The sequence below is a fragment of the Triturus cristatus genome, chromosome 7 (genome assembly GCF_964204655.1).
Source record: "Triturus cristatus chromosome 7, aTriCri1.1, whole genome shotgun sequence".
Lineage (NCBI taxonomy): Eukaryota > Metazoa > Chordata > Amphibia > Caudata > Salamandridae > Triturus > Triturus cristatus.
The window spans coordinates 1,297,634,442-1,297,659,084 of record NC_140590.1 but is presented as its reverse complement, the minus strand read 5'-3'; the positions used below and the strand labels follow the sequence as shown (position 1 = coordinate 1,297,659,084).

Here is a 24,643-nt window from a genome sequence, read left to right as displayed (position 1 = left end):
CTCATTTTACCATCCTGTTTTCTCTTTATCTATCTAAAATAATTATTTCTCTGTATCTCTTGGGGTACTGATTCAACTTTTATGTTTCGCAAAGTCTCTCTCATTGGGGCACTTGGTGTCAACATGTCAGAATCTGGTTGATACGGTGGTGGATTTTTATAAAACATGTCGTCAAGAACATCATCCTCCGATTCATGCACTCCATACCCGATTCTATATTAGGTCTCTTTTCTGTACATTTTCTTCCGCTAACTTCTTCAGCATGTCTCACAGGAAACAAACCATCAGTCATGTTTGCACTTCGCCATCTCCTCATTCTGTCATCATGATTTCTGTCAATGTGATCTACCAAACATGTATCTATACCTTCCGCCACTCCTCTGTCGTTCCCTGTCATGCATCTCATCTTCCCATTCAGTCAATGCTCCGAACTGTGTTGGCCTAGGTCTCGGTTCTAGATTCATCATTCTCTCTCTCAAATTTCTTAAAACCGCTAAATTAAATGAACCATGTTCTGGAAATGCCAAAACTCCATCTTTCGTATACTTTGCCCAATTGTCCAACCAAATACAAGTATGATATCCGTATTTCGCAACCATAAAGGATGCGGGCGATTTCGGTGGAGGAAGCAACTGTCCCTCTCTAGTCTTAATCAGTTTGTCCTTTTTAAATAAACTCTTGATTTTTCCAAACCAGGACTTTTTCTCTTTTTCTGGTGGATCGTAATACATCATTTTGTCTTCCGTGTATCGCTAGATTTTCCCACCGACTATTCTGTTGTCTTTGCCAGTCGTAGCGTGACTCACACTAATGCACCAATCAGGAGCGTCTGTCTCTTGATTTTCTCCAATCCCAGCGCGACTCACACTAACGCACCAATCCGGAGCGTCTTCGTCACCCTGTAATTCTCCACTCCTACCACGGCGTACACTAACGCACCAATCAGGAGCGTCTACGTTTCTTACTGACTAGCCAATCCCAGCGCGGTCTTTCTGACGTCAACTTTTCTCGCTACTCCTGCTTCTGCTGACCCCTCCTTTACAAAATGTTCTCGGTAAGCTCCTTACGCTCTTATAACTTACAAATCAGTTAGTAACGACATAAAAACGCCACCATTGTCTGCTTCGCTAACCAAAGAATAGTTAATGACCTTTCTCACAAGACTTCCGTCTTTCCCGAGAGCAGCGCTTACCTCTGCCCTACTACGGAATCGTTACTTCCGTTCATAAAGTAGCACATCCCTCTACTTCACCCTTCTAGCAAGCATCAGCTAACCGTTTCTCCAGAATTAAGACACCTAGTTGGAGACCCAATGCTCCTGAGAAATAAAACCAGAGTTTCACAATTAACCTGAATGCTATTTCATTCACGCACTTTCATACGGAAAATGTAGTTCATTCACACAGAATTCTGTCTTTCCAGAGAACAGCGAACAGTCTGGCCTACTACAGAATTATGACATTCGTTAATAAAGTAGCACTTCCCTCTACTTTATCCTTCAAGCAACCTTAGAGAACACCTATACCTTTCCAGTGATAAGCGTAATCAGAGTGCCTTTTGGACTCCTGGTACCGAAGACCAAAATTTCACAGGTGACCTTCGCTACCATACACTCCTCTCATACAGAAAATGTGTCTAATGGCATTGCGCGACGATGTTACTGAATCGAACCCAGACAATGCGTTGTGCAACTCCAATCGTCATACGTTTTCCCCGTGTACCTACAGGGCAACAGCAATTCCGTCTTTCTAGAGAACAGCGCTTACCTCTGCTCTACTATGGAACCGTTACAAACTTCCGACTTCCTACATCCCAGAAGCTGTCAAACATAGAACTCGACGCGACTCAACATAGTGTTAATACATAAACCAATACTTATCCACAATCAATATTCAATAATCAATAAGCAATTTACAAGCAATAATCACCAAGCCAAAACAATAAAAACCATCATACTGCTACTAGAAAAACTGATCCAGTGCAAAACCCTAGCAACTGGGTAATCCTTCCTGCGTCACAGACCCGACGTCACACTAACTCATTCACACATGCAGTCATTGGTGGGGCCCATAATACCAACACTCACACGTCACTTCCACACCAGTCTGCACACACAGGAGGGATGAGTGATTCAAGCGCCGGATATGTGAGGGGAACACCTTATAACCTATAGGGAAGAAAAAGTTATTTACACAATATACATTAACGCCCTTTCGCCTACAGATCCTCAATCCTAAAACATCAAGGCACTCCTCCCACTTCGGTCGATCGGACCAAATTAGTTGGATTGGTTGGTGATTTAGAACCAGCTAAAACACATTTTAAGACTTCAGAATCTCTCTTAAATGAAACTCATAACTCATGAATTCTCGCTAATCAATAATTGTTTATCTAAAATTTCATAATGATTTGAATTTGCATTTGTCTCGTCAATGTTTCAGAAAGTTTTATATCAAATTCAGTAAATCGCAGAACATCATATTTACCTAATCTGGCGATTTGGAGTCCTCTAATTCATTGGCTCTGCATAATTTATCGTAAATTGTCCATAGCAAGCCAAAGCTCAAAGTTCTTTGCTCAGCACGCTACAGTTCCAAAGATCGGCAAAGGACCAGAGACGTGCAAGCATCTATCATTGCCCGTAGATTTAGGAAAAGTTTGCAGTCATCAGATAATCGGGCAGCATCCGGACCTTCAAGGATTCAGGAAAACGTGTAAAACGAAGCAAGGCAACGTAAAGCGACGTAACCCAAAAGTAATAGCGAAGCAGCATGACCCTCTCTATTCTACTACCCCTTTTTATAATACAATGAAATAAAGATGATACAATTTAATAATTTTGGACAGTCGTGATTGGCTGGTTGAGATCGTCCGATGTCAGTTTTAAGTTTAGTTCAGTTCGAGGGGTGAGGTCATGAATATGTCCAAAAGTCGGATTGTTCCGGTTTTATTGTAAGGTTGATTGTTCTCTGGTTTTGGTAGTTATCCCATTCTGTCCTTGTTCGGGTACATGGTGAACAAAGGTCATGATGAGGTTTAGGAGAATTCTTGCGCCTGCGCATCTCACTCCGCGCCTCGTGGGACAGTGGCCACATCGTCGTGTGGTGTCAGCGGCCATCTTGGATTTAGGCCCAAACGCTAACTTAAGCGAAACACACACAAAAGAGTAATTAATACGTAGAAATAATAAATCTAATGTTAACCCCTTACTAATCCCTCTATGTGCTTGTATTTATCTAGCGTATAGCAACATTTAAAGCCATTATATTCACCCTTTTCGGTCCATGCGAAGGCACACCTCCCCATGTTCCCCCGGCGCATCCGTCCCCACTGACACTATCCCTTTTTTGTGACTCAACATGGTTTGCCTCCTCCAAATCCTTACCTGGCGTCAAGGTCGGCGTCCTCACCGGATCCCGCCGCCTAACCAGTTGTGCATGAGGTGGCACCATGCTGTGTGTTCTGGAACGTCGTTCTTCCCAGTCCGTCTGCAACACACTAGGTACAGCATTATTCAAACCCCCCCCGTCACCCTCCTGTTCCCCCTAGTCATCTAGGAGTTCCCCTTCCTCAATGCTATCCTCGTCATAGTCCAGTTGCAACTGTTCTCCTACCCATGACTCCCTAATGCTGGACTGGCCACTTCCCTTCCGCTTTGTATTAACTCGTCCAGGCCCACGCCTGTACCACATTGGCCTGACATCAATACTTCCGCCCTACTCTTCTGCGTTTGCCCGTAGCCCTGTGCCACTGCCCTTGAGGCAGCGTCGACCCACCAGGGTTTGGGCGCCACTGCCCGCGCCTCCGTCCTCTAGCTCGCTGTCTCCTGTAGGTCCGATGCCGGGGTCTGGCTGGCCGCTCGGGACAATGCACACCCATCAGATTGGTGCCACGGAGCTGCATGCGACTCACCTGAAATCATGGCCTGGTGCCTCTGCAAATGAAAGGTCAGGTCCGACATGCCGGGGTTAATGCCCTCACCTGCACATGGCAAACCTGTACACCACCGCCAATAACCCCCCACCCGCCCCTAAACTACCGCTCCCCTCGCCTCCTCCACCTACTCTACCCCCGCACCCTCTTCATGCCCAAGCCCGACGAGTGTCCTCCTCCCCCCCCGCCATGACGGGGATCCCCCCGGCCCTCCCTCCAGCGTGAGTAAAACACGGCCGGGGACCTGCACCCTTTGCCTGTGCCCCCTCCTGCTCCTCCCCGTTGCTCCACTCTAAGATGTCCGCCAGCCTGGCTGACTAGTGGCCCAACCCTCCCCCTCCCTCCGTGGCCAGGGGCCTCCTTTCCACAACCCCTCATCCGCCCTCCCAGTACCGCTGGGATCCTGTCCTTGGCCCAGCCCCCATCCTCAGACCAGCTGTGCCTCAGCCCGCCGGGGCCCTATCCAGCCACCATCCCAAATCCAATGACTGCATCCGGCCCCACCTGTCAGCCCCCTAGCTACCTTTGGTGACTGCCCTTGTCTGCCTGATCCCCCATCCCACTTCCGCTAGGGGGTCCGGCGCTCCCCCCCTGGAGGCTGCCCATCGCCGCTTGATCCCTCCCCACCCCTTCCCTCCCGGTGCTGCACCATGATGCGCCTGGCCCCTCCCCCCTCCTTTCTCCAGCCGTTGGGTCCTGGAGCACCTGTGCCCTCCTGTCCTCACCAGCCCCCGAACCGCCTGTTGGTCCCTCCCAAGCACTGCCGCCTTGTCCCACTTGCTCCATTGCTGGCCTAAGGCCTTTCTTCCCCCTCCCTCCCCAAGTGTTTGCGGGCACAACCTTCCCTGCCCTTATAACGGCCCCGCCTGCTCCCGCCACAAAGTCGAGAGCAGGATGCCGGAGGGCGCCCCCCCACGCTGTTTCTTCCCTCGTGTGGCCCCGCTGGTAACGCGGCCGCACACTCACCGGTTTCTTGCTGCCCGCTTTACGGGTCTGCAGCGGCGAACAAGCCAACACCGCCGCGGCAACCCCATCGGACGCCCGCCGCGCTGGCCCTGCAGCAGTGTCCTCCTGCACCAGATCCATGCAGCCTGCTTCTGCGAGCAGGTGCATGGCCTCGATCACCCTGGGATCCTCTGCCTTCACTTGCCTCACAAACACCCAACTAACGGAGGGAAAACGTCTTAGAAAAAACATTCCCACCCACGCACCCAGCTGCCCTGACCGGCCGCTGTGTCACCTTACTAAAATGGTGACACGGCATCCCAAAATGGCCGGTTTTATTATTTCCAGCCCAACTGCAGCCCGACGAGCCCAATTGGGCTCTGGGCTGCACCACAGGCCCAAAAAACCCGGGGGGGGGGTAAACCTCCCGGTGGTCAGCCGTCCCCCCAAAACCCTATTATTTTGTCACTTTTGTACACGGTAATACTGTGTGGGCAAATATTTCACCCCAGTTCAAGTCTAACATCCAAATGCATAAATGAGCAACTGAAAAATGACCAGTTAACCTTTACAAAGGCTCTTCCAACACGTGGCGAACACATATCACCACATTGCTAACTTTTGATCGCTTGAGCTAGAAACGTTTTTTTTTTAAATTGCAGATTATGCAGCACATGATGGATTATGTGGCACACAATGCAAATCCTTAATAATGCAAAAAAATCCTCGGCCTACGAAATCGCATAATTCCAGTGGCCCTGAGTATAGACCGCACATTCTGATACATGCCAACATTTTGAATGTGATGAGAGAGTTCGTGAAAAAAATTCAGGGCAATTGAATTCCTCGGGAGTCTCCCACATGAATCGGGTCTGTTGGCATTTATCCATTCTATGTCAGGATGGAGGCACATCAAATAAAAAACAAGCCTTTGCAATGCAATAGGTCTCGCATTTACCCGAGTTTAAGCTATTGGCATTGTAAATGATAATGCCTTTTAATTATGTTTTAAAAACGAAAACAAAAATAAAAAACATTTTATAGCTGACTCGCGTAAATGCGAGACCTAATGCATTGCAAATGCTTGTTACTTTTAGTCTACAGCGCTGCAACAAGAAAGATTAACGTTGAGAAACTAATGTAATGTTTTGTCACTCACTACATTAATTGAATATATAAATAACAAGCATTTGCAATGCAATCGGTTTCGCATTTACAAGCGTTTGAGCTATTGGCATTGTAAATGACAATGCCTTTTATTTATGAATTTAAAAAAAAACATAAATAAAAGGCAGTCATTTACAATGGCAATAGATAAAAACTCTCGTAAATGTAAGACCTATTGTATTGCAAATGCATTCAGCACCCGTGCTATGAAGATGTTTAAAAAAAGCATTAGGAGAGAGCATGCCCTGCCTGCAATAGCAGGCAGGAGAAAGGCATTTGAGAAAATAGTGCTCAGAGTGCAAATTGCCATTGGTGTGCAGTGGAGAGAGGCCCTGGCTGAGGACTGCTGTGACGCACATGTCAAGGACAGCCAGCATAGGGCTGTGTATAAATCAAATAGTATGCACCACTAGACAGTAGGGATAGAGCTGCCCGTGTCGCATATTTATGCAAGCAGTGTAAGAGCGTGTCTTTATGGGAGTAAGATTATGTTGATGTGAGCACCTGGTTGTTTAAACTGGGAACGAGCACTGCCAGTATTTATTGTAAATTGCATTAGTATAGCGTTTACTAGCAACATCTGGCCTTCTTTGAGGATTATGTTATCACTGGGTCTTGGCAGTACACTTCAGCACAGTTTGTATGATAATGTGCATATGGCATAACATATTAGATGACTCTGCCCTTGGCCCTTGCTTTTGCATGCGGATTGTACATTGACATATGTAGTGGGGAGCAGTTTGTTATGCAGAGACTGTTGACTTTAAGGCGACTGGCACGTAAAATGTGTTAAAGAGTATATACATACGCCTGCAGTACTTCCACTTACACTGCACACTGATATTCAGTTCTCTCAATTGCATGGCCCTGCAGCTCAGATTTATTACCTCAACTGGGTGTCACGTTTCCTTCTGTTATATGCAGCATTTTAGCACAAGTGTGTGTAGGTAATAAATCATACACTAATAAGGCAAAATATGGTACAACATGTGCATGTCATTAGGACAGATGTAACCACCTCTGCTAAAATTGTTCAGATATCATATGAGGAGAGATGCCACCCACATCTATGCTAAGCACACGAGCCGCTCACACACTCGTCTCTGCAGGTCATAACTATGCATGTTTTACCAGCTGTGAATTCTGCCAACCTCTGCGTATGAAGTGAATGGCAGCCGGTACATGATCAATGATCTTCTGCCCTGCCCCATGATGTTTGTTGGATGGCAACAGCAGAAAAAGGGAAAATAGCATGGACTCCGGATATGCACACACAAAAAGTGAGTCTAGGTGTGTGCATGGGCAACATGGCTGTGTATCTAGTATGAGAGGGCATGGTCTGCGGATACAGCCCGAGAAGGAGAATAGCTGTGGATGTACGGGTAAAGCAAGTCATTTGTGCTTGGGGGAGCACAACTGTGGATGTGTACACTAGACCTGGAAGGTGCTAGGCTGTGCAAGGGTAACCTATTCTGCCTGAGCCTGGAGAATTACGTGCTGGGCCAGCATAAATAGGTTAGTGCATAGAGAACAGGGACGGTGCATAGGTACACAGCAATAGGAGATTGTGCGCTATGGGTGTGCACACAGTTTACAGGTGCAGAGACTGGCGTTGTGAACACAACCTATCGGAGGACATGAACTGCAGATGTGTTCACATAGCCCGCAGATGGCAATTACATGTGGATGTATGTGCACACGCAGCCTGTGGAGGCACAGACTGGTTATGCGCTCATCTTTCACAGAACATACACTTTGGGCGTGCATAAAATCTGCAGAAATTACAATAAATGGGGGGGGGGGGGGGGGGGTGGATGTACATATAAAGTAGAAAACATAGGGTGTTACTAGGCAGTGTGTGCACCAGAGCTTACCGGAGTTGGGACAGAGACTGCACCCGCCTTGAGGATGGGGTCGGACTATATAGCCACACAGAGTATTGGGGAGGGGACATTGGAAGGCAAAGACTGTGGATAAGTAAATAATCTGGGACAGTACATGGGCTCTGTATGTAGTTACCGGGATTTGGGTAATAGGGTGGGCTGCGCCGCTCAATTACGAGGCTATAGGGTCATGTGAATAGAGGCTTGTCGGGCGGCATAAAGACACGCGCCTAAGAAACGCAGTGATTATAGATGTGACCATATAGCCGGTTGCACAGAACGTGCATAGCCAGCTATGACATACTCAGGGAAGGACATGGATCCTAACGTGGGGCCTGGACCCTACGACCTGCAGATTAAAGTTACGACCATGGCAGCATGTGGAGCGTCCCCATGTTAATTTTAAAAACACAATAAAAGCGGCTGAAACTTTAAGTGCGTCGCCCTGGGGAGAGGGGCTGCATTGTAAAAACAAATTATGTAACACCCCATCGCCAACAGCGCAATTGGCAGACCGATAATTTAAAAATTAAAACTAAAGACTGCTACCGACAGGTAGAGCTGCAGCTTCTGTGAGAGCCAGGGAATCCACGAACGTGTTGAGTTTTGGCGCATGCGTAGAATATAAGGCAGCGTTTGTATTGCGCATGTCATTAGGACAGGCCAGGCAAAATATAGTGCAATGGCACCAACCAATCAAGGGACAAACAAGCACTGAAAATGCAATAGGACTCGGATTTACCCGGGGGTGGTTGCGTTAAAAAAAAGTTACAGTCTGCGGGAGGGAACGGGGAAAGACAGGGAACCAAACCGGTTTTAATAGTAAAGGGGCTGATAGCCTCGGAAGAGGAAAAATGATGGCATAGCAGTCAAGAGGCGGGACAAAAACACCAAAAACCAATGAAAATGCAGGGTTTTTCAGTACAGCCAATAAAATGTATGGCCGGAAAGTGGGCGGAGCTTCCCCCCACTATACTGTATACAGCATCTTTCACCGAGACAGCGCATGCGCTGCCTAGGCGAAACCTAAAAATCATGTTTGTGAAATAAAGTTGGGTTGGGTGTTTCGGTGACATGCTGTCAGAGACCGATTTTCTTTTGTCATGCTCAGAGCACTGCTGGGGGGGGAGGGGGCCATGCAGATCCTGGTGTCTGTCCAGCCGCTGGCATGCAGCTCAAGAGAGAGGAATTCTGGGAAAGCGAGCATAATTTGTTATCAAAGGGCAGTCATCATGTCACATGCCTAACTGTCTTCAGAGGCGGCACTCGACGCGAGGGAGATGCAGTTAGTCGAAGACGAAGCTATGGCGAGTAACCCTGCCGCGTGCAGGGAGTGTCTTCTGAGCTGAGCACTTTGAGAAAACTCTGTGTTGCCCAAAGCTACTTGACAGCGAGTCCAGGGCAGAATCGTGTAACCTGCCTCACTGCCTACGGATTTGGGCGCTGTGCAAGTTGTGATGCAGGCCAGTGTATCTGGGCAGTAACGTCACTTGATTGTCTTCAGAGTTGGACGCTCGCGATCTACTTGCGGGAGCGCGCGCCGCCATATGTCAATAGAAAAGTTCCTCTGTTAGGTGACTGTTGTTAAGTACAAGTTGTGGGTGACAGTTCTTGGAGTTTGGTGGATGAGACTGGAGGGCTGCACCAAATCACTTACTCATCTTCTATAATATGTGTTATGTTATGTCATGCTATGCCATGTTATGTTAAGGTATACTATGCTATGTTATGATATGTCATGTCATGTCATGCTATGTTATGTCATGCTATGCTATGCTATTTTATGTTTTGTTATGTTATGCTATGCTATGCTGTACTATGTTATGTTGTGTTATGTCATGCTATGCTATGTTAAGCTATACTATGCTAGGTTATGTTTTGTCATACTATGCTATGTTATGTTTTGTCATGCTATGCTATGTTATTTTATGTTTTGTTATGTTATGTTACGCTATGCTATGCTCTGTTATGTTATGTTGTGTCATGCTATGCTATGTTATGCTCTGTTATGTTGTGTTATGTCATGCTATGCTATGTTATTTTATGTTTTGTTATGTCATGCTATGCTGTGCTATGCTCTGTTATGTTATGCTATGGGTTTCAGATATGAGGGGAGGTTGCTGGGCATCTTTTCCAGCCTGTATCAGCTGAAGGGTCCCACATGCCCATTTCTACATTTATTACTTCAGTGTTTTTAGGGATGTAAGTGCCACCCTGCTGTCACTGCACACTCCTACCTGGGCAGATGAGACATTGTGCTGGAATTACAAAAATCCCCGCACCTAGGCTTCTCACAAGCTCCTGAGGGAGTTATCGGCGCCATCTTACCATCATACAGCAGCACACACACACATAGAGTTAATAACACCCACCCAACACCGTCCAGGTAAATGACTTAAGGACATCAGAACTCCGAAGCTCTGGGCACAGCCAACAAGCGTATACTCTAACCAACTATCAACAACAGAAAATCAAACATCCTCACAACGTGTGCTACTTTATCACAACTCACAAACCCGCCTGACCTGAGAGGGAATCCTCAAAACTAGGCAAGAAGACCCCAAATCTAGCTGGTGGGACCAGCTTATACCAAGTCAGAATCTGTGGCATATAACTACGTGCATCACACCACAACTATTGAAATATTGACACATTCGCAATCAATTTAGATGCCAAGCCCTCATTAATTTGAGACATACTTGCCCAGAAAGATATCACAAAGACAGACACCCCGGTGGACAAGGCGCTGATACATTAAACATCTGCTGATGGAGGGGAGCACTGCACGTTAAACCCAGGATAGGCAGAGCCACTGGAATTATGTGATTTGCGGCCGTAGCGTTTTCACGGTCCTGGTAGATGTGCCGCATTTGCCACTTAACCCATTGTCTGCTGTATAATCTCCAAACGTTAATTAAAAAAGAAAAACCAAGCGTTAGCCGCGCGCGAGCGGCTGGAGATGCAATATGTGGTGGGGGAGGGGGAGAAGCGGGAGTTGTGTGTGCGCGTGCGTCATCGTGATCGCTCTGAAAGCGAAAGTGATCGCGATCGCGATGATGCACGAGTTTTCAAAGTGCTGCTGGTGGCCGGCTGTGTGCGTGCACGATCGCGTGAACGCAAGCGTTAGGCCAGCCAGCAGCACTTTGAAATTCCCACATACAAAATGTCTCTTCGAGCCAGCGCATGCGCTGGGCTCAGCGAGACCTACCGAGCATTGGCATAGCCAATAGGTCGCAGCTTTGGGACCTTTTAAGTGGTTGTTTATGCAGCGAGGGTAGGAGAGAACTGGGGCCGTGCGCTCAGGTACTCTACTCTGGGAGGGTAGGGAAGAGATAGACGAGCTTGTGAGCAGGAGCACGGATTCACATTGAGTGTACTGATGCAGTAAGTAGGGGCTCCCGTTCATGGTAAGTGGGAGAGGAACATTATGGAAAACCTATGCTGCCAGACAAACAAGCATTAGCAAAGCCAACAGGCTCATTGGTACACACTAACTTGCACGCAAGAATTGCTTTGCCAATGCTTGTGTCTAGCTATCAGCTGAGCTCTGATCATAGTCAACCAGGAAAAGAGCGGCAGGGACAAAGGGAGGGGTGGACACTGGCAGAGAAGGTCGGGTTTCAGGTTGCTAGGTGTGCCATGTTACGTCAGAGGGCGGCACGTTATTTAACCCTGCAGAAACTGGCATGCATACTAAATCAAGGGGGATTTCCCCTTCTCTTCATTAGTTTAATTATCAATAATGCAGCAGGTGCATGGGCACCGGGACCCACTGAACTTCAATTTCTGTTTCTCTTTCATTACCCAAACAGGGGACATGGGGGTCTGTTTTTTTATATGTAAAGCTGACTTCTCAGAACTGTGAATTCATATATTTCTGATTTGTCTACGAGCAGCCACGGCCTTGTGGGTGCTGGTAGACTCCTTAATTAATGTCACCACCTACAAGGCGCAGTGGGGCTCCGCCGTGCCACCCCCTCAAGGAGCGCCTTTTGCTTCGTATTGTTTGTGGCAGCCAGGTAGCCGTGTAAGGTTGGGTAACGTGAGCCGGTGCCCACTCTCTGCTCCCTCTGGCAGGGCCCGGTGCGCTCAGCACATTTGATGCTTTTGTGCACGGGCGGCAATGCACGCGGTTTAGATGATGCTACCCCATCTGCGCAAGGTAGTAAATCAGGCGCGGTGGGATCTCCTGATACCTGTCAGCAGCAGCCGGAGGCTGGGCGCGCTTCTGGGAGCGCCTCATTAACACCACTTACTGGCAGGTGAGGCGGCATTGCACGCAGCGCTCTCTTACACCACAGGTGAGCAGAAGTTACAATGGAAAGTGCACAGAAATGAAATTACCGACCACGTCCCAGTCAATGTGCAATAGCAGCCCCGAATGGCAGACAAAAAGAGCGAGCAGGCGCAACAATTTCTTTCTGGGTATAAACGGTACCCTGTCCTGGGTGCGCGGACTTGGGCTTTTTTTTGTGGCTTTTGACTATTCACTGCGGATTTAGATGTTAGCACACGGGTGGAAAGTGACCCGGCTTCGCACGTTCACCCTGTAAAATGAGCGAGGAGGTGAAGGAGAAACATGCCAAGCACGCCCAGGAAGAAGGAAGGAAACAAGCGCAGCCGCGAAAGTGAAAGAGACAGCGCTATAAATTAGTAACCTGATCCACGACCAGCTGCCAGCTTGCGCGCCGCTGCTCGCTGCCGAGACCCAAAGGCCATGGGAGTGAACGTTTAGAGGAAAGGTGGGACATGCACCCGTCTTTGGCCATTTGCGTGCTTTCATTATTGAAAGCCACACGCAAAGGCCAATGGAATGTGTGGGAGGAGTCCGACCCACACGGAGAAGTCTCTGGGAAGTCTGGAGTGATTCCAAGAGGCCCTCTCCTAGAGCAACGCATGCACGCTGCGCTAGGCTCAACCTAACCAGTAAAACATTTTAAACTACACATCCCATGAACCATTGGGGAGTAGTCTCCATGGTAACCATAGTCCAATCATATAATGGTCAAGAGCATATAATCATGTGACGTCCCTTCCGCTTCCTCATTCTTCACTGCTCGTCAGTTAAGTGACATTCTTAGCATTCTTTTCTTATCTGACGTAGTTATTGTATTTTATTGTATAGCTTTTTTTCACTGTGATATATTTGATTGTTTGTCATCGCACTGCAAGCTTTCTCCCGAGTGCTTTCTCCCCTCTATCGCAGACCTCACGGCTGTGCGCACATGCGCTGTGGGGATTCTGTGAGGCACGCAGCGCCTGAACGAAGCAGCTCATTGAGCGCTCACAGGCACTCTGCGCGCACTTAGGGATTAGGACTTTGAGCCTGTGGCCGATCCTACCCCTAACCAACCCTTGCTGCGCTGACACCGCAACACGGTGATTCCTCTCCACACGGTCACGATTGAGTGACAGCAGCGCCACTCCTATTTTAGCAGCTAGTGTAATTTTGAATTTCGTTCCAGACAATTTCAACTCCGCTGTTAGAGCTCCGGCGAGGGGGCTGCCCAATAAATCTAAAGGGCATTTTTCTTTGTGCTCACACTCTCATGAGTTGAAATGTCCTCATCTGAGGACCATTTTTATTCCTCATTCCAGGAGGTTGAATAGTAATGGCCCCCCCAACTCCTTGCACCTGCGGTAGACCAGGCTCTGTCGCAGGCTATTTGTAGGGCACTGGCTCCCCTTAGGGATCAGGTGGATAGGCTGACAAAAAGCATCCCAGGGTTATTCAGTGACTGCCAGTTGGGGAATGAAAGGGCCACAAAGCGTAACGCGGGGCACTTGAAAGAATTTGACAAACTCAGGGAAACTTTCCTTTAAAGTGCGCGAACGCTAAAACACGTACCCTGCCCGGAGGAAGAGGAGCCTGGAAAAAACTGCGACACAGTCGTTCCGAATTCTGACCCCGATGGCGGTTTTCCCTTTGAGGGAGAGGGTATTTCAGAGGGATATTTCTCCGACGAGGATAAGGACTCGGGTCGCACCTGATCCAGGAGCTAGAAGAGGCAGGGGTTGCTCCGCCAGCCGCATCTATCGGCAAGGCCCCTCCAAAAGAGGTCAGCAATGAAGGAATAATGGCTGGAACGATGACCGCCAAGGAACCTTCTATCCCAGCAGAGGTTCTGGCAGAGGGAAAGGACGAAACAGAGGAGGCGCCAACGCTCCTGGGGGACCTTCTGATAAGGATTACCCTTTCTTCCCCCCAAGATCTATGGGGGAGGCTCCTACACTTTTCACACAAATGGGGAAAGATCACAACCGACCCGTGGGTGCTGCAGACTGTAAGTGGCTTCCACATAGAGTTCTATGGTGCCCCTATTCAGGAGGTACTCACCAGACCCGTAGTTTTTTCAGCAGAGGAAGAGTGTCTGATAGAATCTGAGATTTAGGTACTCCTGAAGAAAGGAGCTATTTGCAGGTCAGTACTCCACCCAAACTGGTTTCTAAGCAACCTCTTCCTAGTCCAGAAGAAAAACAAAGGCTTCTGACAGGTTATCAATTTAAAAGAACTCAACAAGTGGCTGGTCTATCGCCACTTCAAGATGGAGGGGATACACTTGCTCTTGGACATCCTTCTGTCAGGGGATTGGATAGTCTGACTAGACTTGAAGAACGCTTACCTAGCAGTCCCTATTTTCCCTCCGCACCGGAGATTTCTCCAGTTTGCTTGGAAAGACTAAAGTTTTTAATTTCGGGCTTTGCCCTTCGGCCTTTCTTCTGCCTCGTGGTGCATCACGAAGCTGTTGCGCCCAGTGGTGGAGATGCTCCGTGAGAGAGGCGTGAGAATGATCATCTACCTGGACTATATCCTGATTATGGATTAGTCTTTGGTGCATCTTACCCGCAACGTGAACATGACGATTGCATTGCTTCAGGATCTGGGCTTTGTAATCAACGAACAAAAGTCGGAACTGCGCACAGCGCATCAGATAATCTTCCTAGGATTTCTCATAGATTCAGTCTCAGCTTCCCTGAGCTTGCCAACTTCAGAGGTGACCAAGATACGGAAGGAACTCTCGCAAGTCCTCCAGAGGGACAGAACGCCGTTACGTCAGCTGGCCAGGATGGGGGGCCTTCTCTCCTCTTCGATTCAGGCCATATTCCTGGGCCCATTACACTACAGAGCCCTCCAGAGACTGAAAGCTCAGCATCTACAGAGGGGTCTTACTCAGATATCATCTCCCTGACAGAGGAATCCAGGACAGAACTCCGGTGGTGGATTGACCACATGGCAGCCTGGAATGGAAGGGCAATCTTCTGATCGACCCCAGATATGGTGATAGAGTTGGACGCCAGCAGATTGGGCTGGGTAGCCTGATGCCGAGAAGTCTCGCTGGGAGGCAGATGGTCAGAGAAGGAGTTACAATGCACATCAACTGTCTGGAGATGTTGGCTGGATCCTTTGCGGTAAAATACCTCACCAGGGACAGAGTCTCTTGTTGTATCCTGTTGAGGATGGACAGCGTCTCGGTGGCCCAATTCATCAACCGCCTGGGCGGCCCTCGATCAAAGGCCTTATCCAACCTGGCCAAGGACTTTTGGCACTACTGCCTCCAGAGGCAGATCTCAGTAACAGTGGAGTATCTTACGGCCTGCCGAACACGGTAGCAGATTGGAACTCCAGGAACTTCTCCGACTAAAGTGACTGGCATCTAGATTGTGCAGTCTTCCTGGCTTTAGACAGATGGGGCCCCTGCAATATGGACCTTTTTGTCTCACGTTTGAACCACCAACTCCCATGATTATTGAGCTGGAGACCAGACCCAGAAGCCACTGCAGTGGACGCCTTTCTCCAAGACTCTTTGAAGGATTACCCTTATGCGTTTCCCCTAGTTCATGATGATACCCATAGTAGTGGCCTAAGTTTGGCGGCAGGCAGCTTCCTTAGTATTGATCACGCCAATCCGGACAGCCCAAGCCTGGTTGGTTCCCAACATTGATGGAGCTGTTGTGGGATTCCCCGAAGCACCTGCCTTCATTCCCTCCAATTCTCAAGGACCCCCAGGGCGGCCTTCATCCATTGGTCCTTCAGGGTCATTTACAACTCATGGCATGGAGGATTTCAGGGGATGCTGGAAGGACGAACAACTTTTGTCAGACGCTGCAAACCTCATCCAGCAGGCATGGGCAACAGGTACAGTCAAGGGGTATCTCTTGACTTGGAGACGATGGCACCCTCAGGTGTCTGGAAAGACACATGGATCCCATGGGGGCAAAGGTTACACACATTTTAAACTTCCTCGCGGAAGTGACCCAAGCTGGCCTGGCCTATCGAACAATACATTATTTTCGCTCTGCCATCTCAACAGTACATTGTGAGATTAATGGCAAACCGGCTGTGGAACATCCCTGGGTTTGTAAGTTAATAAAAGGCATCCGGCTGTCTAGGTCTCCAGAGCCTCGATATTTGGGCCTGTGGGACGTTAATACAGTGCTGAGACTTCTTCTTGGCTGGCAGGATAACCAATATCTGTCTCGCAAGGAGCTGTCGGCTAAACTAGCCATCCTGCTATATCTCATTTCATGTAAGTGGGTTTCAGATGGGAGAGCATTGGACATCTCAGCTAGAGTTTTTACCCCGGAAGGGGTCACCTTTACCATATCAAGGAGGACAAAGACCAATACCAGGTTGGTATCTTATCCTTCCTCTCCAAAACATCCTATGTTGTGTGTGGTTAGGTGCATTAAGGCATATGAGGAGATGACCTCAGAGCTTCGCCCCCCGGGGAAAGGCAATTACTTTTTGCCATGCAGAAACCTTTCAAAGCGGTTTCTTCTCCTTCCATTGCCAGGTGGGTACGATGGATCATGTCAGAGGCAGGTTTGGATGTGAGTAAATTTGGTGCACATTCCACAAGAGGAGCTATGGCATCAAAAGCCATTCTGGTAGGTGGTAGGCTGGAAGATATTATAAATGCAGCTGACTGGTCTTCTGATTCTACCTTTAAGAAGTTCTATTTCAAGCCCATTTCAGAGGCAGCGTAAGTAAGCTTTGAACATGCATAATCCTCGCCTCCGTCCTGACATAGAAGGAAAAATGTCCTAGTTAATGAGAAGGAAGTTTCAATTCTATTAATAACTAGGAGGCGAGAATTATCCCACCCTGAGATTACTCTTGCTCTCAAACCACCCAGGATGATTTGTTATCAGTAAGTACTATTCTTCCATGCTAATGTCTTTCCTGAGATGTTAATTTCATTGAAATTCTTTACAGTCGAAATTTGCACTCTGAATGGATTTTTATGAATAGTGTTGACATCCCAGTATACTGAAGAATTTGATAACGGGGCTCTCTCTGTATTGTAGGGAATGACTAAAAGTTCGAACAAGTCAGCAATTCCAGCTCCAGTGAAGAAAAGTAAGTGAAAGGGACGTCACATGATTATATGTTATGGACTGTTATGATTGGACTATGGTTACCATGGAGACTGCTCCCCTATGGTTCATGGGATGTGTAGTCTGTAATGTTCTACTGTTTTTTTATTTGATGTACTTTAAATACTGCTATGTAAATAAAGTGAAAAAAGATATGGATAATTCTCGTCTCCTAGTCCTTAATTGAATTGAAACTTTCCTTCTCGTTAGCTAGGAATTTTTTCATTCTACTCATTATGAGCCCGCCGCGTGGCTACACTCACGCGCTCACTTACGTCCTCACAACATTACAAATTCCCTTTTTTGTCTGTGGAGAACACAACTTGCACAGCACATATCCGCACATGCACTAAAGAAGAGCTGTTCCGCTGGCATGTTAACTTGTTATTTGGGAATAATAAGCTACTTTTGAAGTTTTGCTGCTTGTCTGCTCAGCTGCTCTTCAGTGCAGCTGATGTTGGGCGGGGCAAAGCTCTTGTTCAAAGGAGACAAGTCAGTCGCAAAATTGGAATATCGCAGGAAGACAGACCCAGACACGATTCAACTACCGAGTCGCCTATCATTTTATCCATCCGATACCTGACGCTTTAAAAAACTGTATCGGCAATACTCGCTTTTCACCCTGGAACAAAGCCCTGCTATTGTCGCCCAACCCGCAAGTCAGGGATATTCATAACTGCTGCACATGACTTAATTAAAACATCAGTTCCCCACAGCTAACTGTTATCTGCCCACTTTATATTCTCTGCCATTTTCCTTTTCGGCCAGCAGTTGAGGCAGGTACTTGCTTTCGGGCTCTTGGGTTGGATGGGTGGAAGGCAGCTCAGACTGACCTCCGCGGGAGCCTTTGAAACCACTGTGGCGAGAACCTCGGCCGAGCATGCTTCTTGCAACCTCCATGGTTGCAGCATATTTGCAATGCAATAGCTCTTGCATTTAAATGAGACCCATGGCATCACAAACAAGAGGCTGACATTCTTTTCCATACTCCACTACAGCAGTCTCGCTAATCAGCGCATGCGCACTGACTTGGGCTCGACCTAAAAAGGACACCAATAGACGGCCTCACTGGGTATTCTGGACATTAAAACTAAAAAAAGGACTAAGGCATTTCATTGGCTAACGCAGTATGATTGGCGACACTGCAATCACAAAACAAGTATACAGTCTGGGAGTTCTGGACAGGAATCCTGATTAGTCCCCAAGCACTTCAGGTCTACATCTGTTCAGTTGTAGTTTCTAAACATATAGTCAGTTTGATAAGTCCTGTGCTGTACTTCTGCCTCACATGAAATACTTTGGTAACAATAGGAATGGTTCTACTGCATACCTGGAAATCTCAGTGAAGAAGCCAGGGAAGGATCATGACAGTGCCACTTTACCAGGTACTTACAAGTAAATTAAATGTGCCAATTGGGTATAGACCAATGCGAGCACAAACGCTTCAGCACTTGTTGGCAGTGGTAAAGTGGACAGATTTCTAAGGGCAACAAAAACAAATTCAGTAAAAACTAGGGAGAGGAAGACAACACATTTGGGAATGACCCTACAGAAAGGACCTAGTCCAATACGACCTCTCTCAAGTCAAAAGCCCAGGTAGACTAATCAATACCTTGATGGGGTTCCCTGCTCAGTTGATAGAGCATGGATGAACGCCCTGCTATGCAGTGGCACTTATCAGTTTTATTCCTGTCTGAACTCAGTTGCATCCCTATACTCTCTTGAGCCACTGAACTGGCCCATGGGGACCCCTTATCATCTGTGAACCCCATCTGTGTAGCACCTAACCTTAACTTCCTCACAGATACATTCCAGTAGGCAGACAGTATCACCATGGCCAACAAAGTGGGGTGGTTCATTCCATTCCTTGGATCAGACTTCTGCCCCCAACCCAAGGAAAGTTCTGCCCATAAGGACAGTAACCAACCGAGGCCGCTGAAAGCTTTCAGTGTCAGGAACCAGGCCCAGGAGCATCCATTGCAAGGCGGAAGCTCTAAGCAAGGACATTGGGTGGGCCTCTCCTTCAGCCTTGGGGCTGGCAAGAACCTTGGGGCTGGCAAGAAGTTCACTAGGGGCTTCTGAGGTTCCTATGACCTCTGAGGTATCTCAGAGTAGAGGTCAACAGCCCTGAGTGTTAGGCACCCTACTTCCACTCCATCTCCCTCCAGTTCAGGGGTGGTAACTTGAGACTGGTCACTCAGCCCAGGGACTATTCTCTGAGGCTGAACAGTGGACGGGGAGAGCCCTCCCTCATTCTGCACCTCCATCTCTGCTTCGATACCCTCTGCTTGGGAAGGGTACCCCCAGAAAACGGAACTGTTTTAGATGCCCTGGGCGGCCAAGCTTCCCAGTTCTCCTGATACCGGGGATAATTCATTCCCCAGAATACAGTCTATGGGCATCAGGGGACCAACTATGACACTCCTCTGGGTCTTCTCCCCACCCCAGCTTGCTCCAGGGACATTAGGGCCATAGGGTAGGAAAAGTCCTGCTCATGGCCTGAATTCCCTTACCCTAATAGAGAAAAAGCGAACACCGGGCACGGTGTAGATAACAAAATAGTTGCAAATTGACTCCCAGTTTGATGAGATTACCTCAAATTAAACTAACAATTAACATGCATGCCTGACAAACATATGACTACATCTAGTAAAACAAGCAAACTAATATGTTTATAGTATGTCTCTTTAATTAATACAAAATATAAATAATAAATTTAGTTTTCTGATTTTTCAGTGAATTATTTTCTCTATATAAACATGTACATTTGTGGGCAACAATATATCATCATAATACTTATATACATACAAATTAATTCCTATGTAATGTATATAAAATCTGATTGGAACATGATTAGTTATTCATGATAAATTTGCAGTGCATACTTGTTATACCACAATTATTTCTCACTTGTTATACTCTGATTGTTTTTCATCAAATATCTAATAAAAAGTAACAATTTTCAAAAAGCAGTGCAAGAGTTTCTTATTCAGATTTTTACTCTATGGACGATAGATGGACACATAGGCGGTAGGTTGACACAACGCGTTTCGGCTAGGCCTTCGTCAGAAACCCGCTCTGATATTTACACTACATATAAAAAATAATAACAAAAGAAACATATACCAATTAAAAAACAATCTTAAAATTGGGAGTCAATATAGCAATCATTATTCATTTGCAAAAAATAAAAATATATATTAAGCTCATAAGAATTATCAGATCTGATCCAAGGTCTCAAAATTCGACTGAGAATAACACCCTTATGGTGGAAATTAGGACTTAACAGCATGATTGTCTTTAAGATGCTAAGAGGACATTTTCGATCTAGTTAATCTTTTCACCAGAGAACCCATCAGTTCATGTCCATAGGCTATAATTACCAGAATGATTGCATACCTCTTTTATTTGTGGGAGAACTAAGTGCTCTGCTGCTACATGGGATGTATCTGTATAACGATCATCTGTACCTAATTAAGGCAAATATGCGTCATCAATACTCTAACAGGATCCTGTTTATGTCAGTTAATCTATTCAAAACATTTTCATACTAACCCTCATTCGTGTGGCTGTTCAAATTCTTAACTTCGATTAGTCAGTTGAACCCAAAATGTATTCTTCTTAAAGTTGATAATCTACGGTATTACAAATTTAAAGACAAGAGAGATGCATATACGTATCACAATCGAGCGGCAGATAGGTATATGGTCCACATCTATTGCTGTTTACATGCGTTTATATTATGAATGATAACCATTCTTGCATACGTTGTCTCAAGTACTCACTTGCTAAAAGGTAATACTCTGGACATCAATATGGCATCCAATAAAAAATGGCAGAAGGTTACAACTTCTATCCTGTCTTCAAGGGAGGAATTGGATCTGGGGGTTTAGATATATAAACGAATATATTATAAAAACCAGCCAATAGTAATTCGATATAGAAAAAATCCGCTCAAAGACGTTTAGTATTTTATAGGTTAATACCGGTGACTTTCAAGCTCACTTGGTATATGTTCAATTAATATCAGGTCTCACAGGTTATATAATTTAAACTATTACAGGTGCTTCATTTACCTAATCTATATCATGCATCTGCAACTTGCTAGTTCTTCATGTTTTTACTTAACGATAATTATATCCCGTAGTCGCCGTAATTAACCCGTATGTTTAAATACACATACCTGAATCAATCTTATCTTATTGTTCTAATCATGATTGATCTTTTTCGTCTTTTCCGACAATATGGCTTCTTCCGTGTCTAACAGCCTAATCCGTCCGCCTAGTTAATAACATGAATATGTATACATCAATTCATGAATCACTTATTGTATTTCCTCTGCACTTATTTCTCTTTGAACTCAACTCTAAAGGACATACTGATCTACCAGATTTTTCTTTTTTATTAATGCATATGGATAAAGCATGCATTAGCGTCTGCTTGTTTATATTCCCCATAATTCAAATATAACAACACTAACTTAAAAATCCGATTGTGAATGCTCCCTGTAATTCAAAGGTGAGGGCACTAAATAGAGAGCCTGCCCTGTCTTTAATTAATTGAAATACGATCTTTGTAGAGGCTAGTATCACTGTAGATTATAAACCTCTCAAAGTCTGACGACGCGAATCATCTCCCAAAACATCATCAACTTGCAATTCTCCCTGAATCAAGTGTAGTCTTGTATCCAATTTACACCTTTCCATCACATATATTGCTATGTATATTTATCAAGAGTCTGTTCATTGAGGACCTGAACTAAACGTACCTCCTCTCTCATGCATTCAGCATCTTCGTTTGGTTCGGCGGTTACCCGACTCGTTGCCATTTTAGTCTATTTACGTATGTCGTATAGACGTACGTTTGCTAGACGCACTTGATCATTAGCATAGATATAGGACTTATAACATGCAGGATGACGCTTGTTAACCTCGCGCCATTATGGAATGATGAATTTGTCTCATTACCTTTCTAATCTGTTTACGTGCAAAGTGTAAACTAGCCTTTACTTTGCGAGCTTACTCTATGGCATAACTGAAGAACTATTTTTAATAAAATCCCAACAAAGAATGATGCATATTAACTTGGAACATTCAAAAATGTCCCAAGTTTGTCTTTATCCGCAAAATTTATGGATCAGTATACATTTCATCTGGCAATCGAACACAAGTATCCGATATAAAAACTAAACCTACCTGCTTATGTAGCCAAGATAACCGCTAATTAACCACTAATTTTAACTTAATAAGTCCAAGTGCAGCTGGAACATAAATCACTTGGTTATACCCTCTTAATAGTTTCACAACCATTATCGTTTATTGCCAAGACCAAATTACATCTTGGTCTCAGACCTCATAGGTCTAATTGCTCTAAGACGAAAGTCGGTATTCTATTAATGGGTTGTTCTACATACAATCCCTATTTTTATTTTTTTTTAAACGGTTTTTATTGCAGAATCACAGGATTATCAGTGTACATACATTGCGGTCCTGCGCCTCAAACATCGGTGCCAGTTCTTTGCTAGGCCAGAAGGCATTCATACACAGCTTATTAGCCCACATCCCGGAGGCCGGGCAGCGTCAACATGTGGGCCAGCGTACCCAATCTAAATCAGCCGCTAGTGTCGTTAGTATCCTCATAGGACGTCTACATTCCGCTTTGAAGTTTTTTCGCCCCCCCACCCCAGCAATACCCTTCCCCTGTCCCCATTCGCCCTTACCCTCCCTCCCCACCCAACAGTGCTCTCGTCGACGACTGGTGGCGGCTCGAATAAGTGGTCTCGGGTACATATCAGAAGTGTATACCTATCTACTGTGTGTGTGTGGCCGGAATAGTCCGGGGGCTATCCTCACTGTCCGATAGACCCACTCCGTCCCCATCCACACTGTTGCACAGGGCCTGCACCAACACCTCCCACGCTGTGGCCGTCTCCAACGCCTTATCGTCCTCCCTACGGCTCGCCAGCTGGTATCTAATTGTACGTTCACTCGCCGCCCATTTCTGTAGCTCCTTAAGCCATCTCCTATGCGTGGGACCCACCTTCGACTTCCACAGTCTCGTCACTTCCCTTTTTGCTAAAAGGAGGCCCATATCTATGAATCTACTCGTGGTCTTGTTCTTGGGAGTGTGTGAGAACCAGTGCAGAACGCAGACCGCTTTACTATATTGCAACTCCCTGTCCGTTACCTCTGTCAGCGTCTCGCCCACCGCCCTCCAATAGTCGCGCAGGTGGGGGCAGTCCCACAGCATATGGCCTAACTCCGCTCCAACCGTGCCGCATCTAGGGCACGCCGCCTCCTCCGCTCCGAAATATTTCCGAAGTTTACCTGGTGTGAGGTAAGCTCTGTGGAGGATATAAAAGTGAATCAGTTGGAAGCGTGCGTTCCTTGTACTCTTTCTGGTCCTTCTAACCAAGCCCGCCCACGTAGCGTCAGGTATCTCTGTTTGTAGATCCGATTCCCATTTTTCCTTCAGGGCTGTCATCGGCTGTAAGGTTTCGCTCAGCATTCTGGAGTACAGACAGGTAACCGCCTTGCGGGTGCCAGCCGACATCATAGCGTATTGACAAGCCGCAGATGTAGGAGGCTCACGTAGCCCCTCCCCCCAGTACTCTTGCATCGCCCCGGTCACTGCCGCATGCAGCAGGTAATCCCCCCTCGGAAGGTCGAACCGCTCCTGCAGCGTTTGATAAGGGAGCATCTCCCCCCTCCTCGTACAAATCGCCCAGCATTTGGAGGCCCGCCTCCTCCCACACCTGTAGGCTCGACCAATCTCCCCCGTGCGGGAGCACCGTCACCATACCCAATGGTATCTCCGGTGCATATGGGCGCCGCGCCGCCCCCCCGCTCGACGCTGCGATCGATTACAACATTGTCGGAATGTCTGTTCCTCCATGGACAATTCCCTAATAACCAAACGCTGCTGCAGCGTAATATACGCTAGCACATGGCGGGGAGTGCCCCCCTCTCTGTCCCGCTCCGGGCCCCGGTATACTCTGGCCACCTCCTGCGTAAAGATCTGTAGCTGCGCCGCTAGATAGTAAAATTCAAAGTCCGGGACCGCCAGGCCCCCCTCGTCCTTTGGCCTGGTCAGGGTTGCCAACGCGATTCTGCGCCGTCCCGTACCCCAGAGGAACGACACTAATAAGGATCGCAGCTGCCGGAAAACCGGACTCGGTATCCACACCGGGAGCGTGCGGAAGTAGTATAAAAGGCGTGGCAAGGCAATCATTTTCAATAATGAGATGCGTCCCGTCACCGAGAGTGGGAGAGTGGCCCAAAAGGCCATGCTGCCCTCCAGTGCTCTTATACAGTGACCCACATTGCCCTCCAGCATAT

At 47.0% G+C, this 24,643-nt stretch overlaps 1 long non-coding RNA gene across 1 annotated transcript; it reads right to left on the bottom strand.

Annotated features, from left to right (window-relative positions):
* Positions 1-19,980: 19,980 nt before the first annotated feature.
* On the bottom strand, positions 19,981-22,152 carry LOC146811935 (uncharacterized). Its single transcript, XR_014966804.1, has 6 exons — positions 22,075-22,152; positions 21,490-21,587; positions 21,092-21,187; positions 20,862-20,941; positions 20,706-20,776; positions 19,981-20,396 (listed from the first exon to the last, which is right to left on the bottom strand). It is a non-coding gene; the product is annotated as an uncharacterized LOC146811935 (long non-coding RNA).
* Between the last annotated feature and the right edge of the window lie 2,491 nt (positions 22,153-24,643).